The sequence below is a fragment of the Engystomops pustulosus genome, chromosome 1 (genome assembly GCF_040894005.1).
Source record: "Engystomops pustulosus chromosome 1, aEngPut4.maternal, whole genome shotgun sequence".
Lineage (NCBI taxonomy): Eukaryota > Metazoa > Chordata > Amphibia > Anura > Leptodactylidae > Engystomops > Engystomops pustulosus.
In genome coordinates this window covers 4,662,087-4,666,294 of record NC_092411.1, presented here as the reverse complement: position 1 = coordinate 4,666,294, position 4,208 = coordinate 4,662,087, and positions in this window count along the sequence as shown.

Genomic DNA, 4,208 nt, shown 5'->3' with positions numbered 1-4,208 from the left:
GCTTCGTGGTTTTATATTGTCAGAAACATTGTATGTAATTGCTGCACTGGTTATAGTATAAGCTGGTGCTGGGGTTGAGCCAAGAAATTCAATGTTTCGGCAGGTCTTAGCGGGTCAGCATCAGCTTGTCCCATAGTAAACAATAGATCACAGGAGGAGCAGATGAATGTTCATGATAAAACCCTCACCTATTGTGCCCCCCCTTCATCCTCATAGACTGTAAGCTCTTGTGTCCCCCTCATCCTCATAGACTGTAAGCTCTTGTGTCACCCCCTCATCCTCATAGACTGTAAGCTCTTGTGTCCCCCCCTCATCCTCATAGACTGTAAGCTCTTGTCACCCCCTCATCCTCATAGACTGTAAGCTCTTGTCACCCCCTCATCCTCATAGACTGTAAGCTCTTGTGTCATCCCTTCATCCTCATAGACTGTAAGCTCTTGTGTCTTCCCTTCATCCTCATAGACTGTAAGCTCTTGTGTCCCCCCTCATCCTCATAGACTGTAAGCTCTTGTGTCCCCCTCATCCTCATAGACTGTAAGCTCTTGTGTCACCCCCTCATCCTCATAGACTGTAAGCTCTTGTGTCACCCCCTCACCTCCTCATACTCATAGACTGTAAGCTCTTGTGTCACCCCCTCATCCTCATAGACTGTAAGCTCTTGTGTCCCCCCTCATCCACATAGACTGTAAGCTCTTGTGTCATCCCCTTATCCCCATAGACTGTAAGCTCTTGTGTCACCTCCTCATCCTCATAGACTGTAAGCTCTTGTGTCCCCCCCTCATCCTCATAGACTGTAAGCTCTTGTGTCTCCCCTCATCCTCATAGACTGTAAGCTCTTGTGTCTCCCCCTCATCCTCATAGACTGTAAGCTCTTGTGTCTCCCCCTCATCCTCATAGACTGTAAGCTCTTGTGTCACCTCCTCATCCTCATAGACTGTAAGCTCTTGTGTCACCCCTCATCCTCATAGACTGTAAGCCCTTGTGTCACCCCCTCATCCTCATAGACTGTAAGCTCTTGTGTCACCCCCTCATCCTCATAGACTGTAAGCTCTTGTGTCACCCCCTCATCCTCATAGACTGTAAGCTCTTGTGTCACCTCCTCATCCTCATAGACTGTAAGCTCTTGTGTCACCCCCTCATCCTCATAGACTGTAAGCTCTTGTGTCACCTCCTCATCCTCATAGACTGTAAGCTCTTGTGTCACCCCCTCATCCTCATAGACTGTAAGCTCTTGTGTCCTCCCTCATCCACATAGACTGTAAGCTCTTGTGTCATCCCCTTATCCCCATAGACTGTAAGCTCTTGTGTCACCTCCTCATCCTCATAGACTGTAAGCTCTTGTGTCCCCCCCTCATCCTCATAGACTGTAAGCTCTTGTGTCTCCCCTCATCCTCATAGACTGTAAGCTCTTGTGTCTCCCCCTCATCCTCATAGACTGTAAGCTCTTGTGTCTCCCCCTCATCCTCATAGACTGTAAGCTCTTGTGTCACCTCCTCATCCTCATAGACTGTAAGCTCTTGTGTCACCCCCTCATCCTCATAGACTGTAAGCTCTTGTGTCACCCTCTCATCCTCATAGACTGTAAGCTCTTGTGTCACCCCTCATCCTCATAGACTGTAAGCCCTTGTGTCACCCCCTCATCCTCATAGACTGTAAGCTCTTGTGTCACCCCCTCATCCTCATAGACTGTAAGCTCTTGTGTCACCCCCTCATCCTCATAGACTGTAACCTCTTGTGTCCCCCCTCATCCTCATAGACTGTAACCTCTTGTGTCACCCCCTCATCCTCATAGATTGTAAGCTCTTGTGTCACCCCTCATCCTCAAGACTGTAAGCTCTTGTGTCACCCCCTCATCCTCATAGACTGTAAGCTCTTGTGTCCCCCTTCATCCTCATAGACTGTAAGCTCTTGTGTCCCCCTCATCCTCATAGACTGTAAGCTCTTGTGTCACCCCCTCATCATCATAGACTGTAAACTCTTGTGTCCCCCTCATCCTCATAGACTGTAAGCTCTTGTGCCCCCCCTCATCCTCATAGACTGTAAGCTCTTGTGTCACCCCCTCATCCTCATAGACTGTAAGCTCCTGTGTCACCCCCTCATCCTCATAGACTGTAAGCTCTTGTGTCACCCCTCATCCTCATAGACTGTAAGCTCTTGTGTCACCCCCTCATCCTCATAGACTGTAAGCTCTTGTGTCACCCCCTCATCCTCATAGACTGTAAGCTCTTGTGTCACCCCTCATCCTCATAGACTGTAAGCTCTTGTGTCACCCCCTCATCCTCATAGACTGTAAGCTCTTGTGTCACCCCCTCATCCTCATAGACTGTAAGCTCCTGTGTCACCTCCTCATCCTCATAGACTGTAAGCTCTTGTGTCACCTCCTCATCCTCATAGACTGTAAGCTCTTGTGTCACCTCCTCATCCTCATAGACTGTAAGCTCTTGTGTCACCTCCTCATCCTCATAGACTGTAAGCTCTTGTGTCACCTCCTCATCCTCATAGACTGTAAGCTCTTGTGTCACCTCCTCATAGACTGTAAGCTCTTGTGTCACCCCCTCATCCTCATAGACTGTAAGCTCTTGTGTCACCTCCTCATCCTCATAGACTGTAAGCTCTTGTGTCACCCCCTCATCCTCATAGACTGTAAGCTCTTGTGTCTCCCCTCATCCTCATAGTCTGTAAGCTCTTGTGTCCCCCCTCATTCTCATAGACTGTAAGCTCTTGTGTCACCCCCTCATCCTTATGGACTGTAAGCTCTTGTGTCACCTCCTCATCCTCATAGACTGTAAGCTCTTGTGTCACCTCCTCATCCTCATAGACTGTAAGCTCTTGTGTCACCCCTTCATCCTCCTAGACTGCAAGCTCTTGTCACCCCCTTATCCTCATAGACTGTAAGCTCTTGTGTCACCTCCTCATCCTCATAGACTGTAAGCTCTTGTGTCACCTCCTCATCCTCATAGACTGTAAGCTCTTGTGTCACCCCCTCATTCTCATAGACTGTAAGCTCTTGTGTCACCTCCTCATCCTCATAGACTGTAAGCTCTTGTGTCACCCCCTCATCCTCATAGACTGTAAGCTCTTGTGTCCCCCTCATCCTCATAGACTGTAAGCTCTTGTGTCACCTCCTCATCCTCATAGACTGTAAGCTCTTGTGTCACCCCCTCATTCTCATAGACTGTAAGCTCTTGTGTCACCTCCTCATCCTCATAGACTGTAAGCTCTTGTGTCACCCCCTCATCCTCATAGACTGTAAGCTCTTGTGTCCCCCTCATCCTCATAGACTGTAAGCTCTTGTGTCACCCCCTCATCCTCATAGACTGTAAGCTCTTGTGTCACCCCCTCATTCTCATAGACTGTAAGCTCTTGTGTCACCTCCTCATCCTCATAGACTGTAAGCTCTTGTGTCACCCCTCATCCTCATAGACTGTAAGCTCTTGTGTCACCCCCTCATCCTCATAGACTGTAAGCTCTTGTGTCCCCCTCATCCTCATAGACTGTAAGCTCTTGTGTCACCCCCTCATCCTCATAGACTGTAAGCTCTTGTGTCCCCCTCATCCTCATAGACTGTAAGCTCTTGTGTCACCTCCTCATCCTCATAGACTGTAAGCTCTTGTGTCACCCCCTCATCCTCATAGACTGTAAGCTCTTGTGTCACCTCCTCATCCTCATAGACTGTAAGCTCTTGTGTCACCCCTTCATCCTCCTAGACTGCAAGCTCTTGTCACCCCCTCATCCTCATAGACTGTAAGCTCTTGTGTCACCTCCTCATCCTCATAGACTGTAAGCTCTTGTGTCACCTCCTCATCCTCATAGACTGTAAGCTCTTGTGTCACCCCCTCATTCTCATAGACTGTAAGCTCTTGTGTCACCTCCTCATCCTCATAGACTGTAAGCTCTTGTGTCACCCCCTCATCCTCATAGACTGTAAGCTCTTGTGTCCCCCTCATCCTCATAGACTGTAAGCTCTTGTGTCACCCCCTCATCCTCATAGACTGTAAGCTCTTGTGTCACCCCCTCATTCTCATAGACTGTAAGCTCTTGTGTCACCTCCTCATCCTCATAGACTGTAAGCTCTTGTGTCACCCCCTCATCCTCATAGACTGTAAGCTCTTGTGTCACCCCCCTCATCCTCATAGACTGTAAGCTCTTGTGTCACCCCTCATCCTCATAGACTGTAAGCTCTTGTGTCACCCCCTCATCCTCATAGA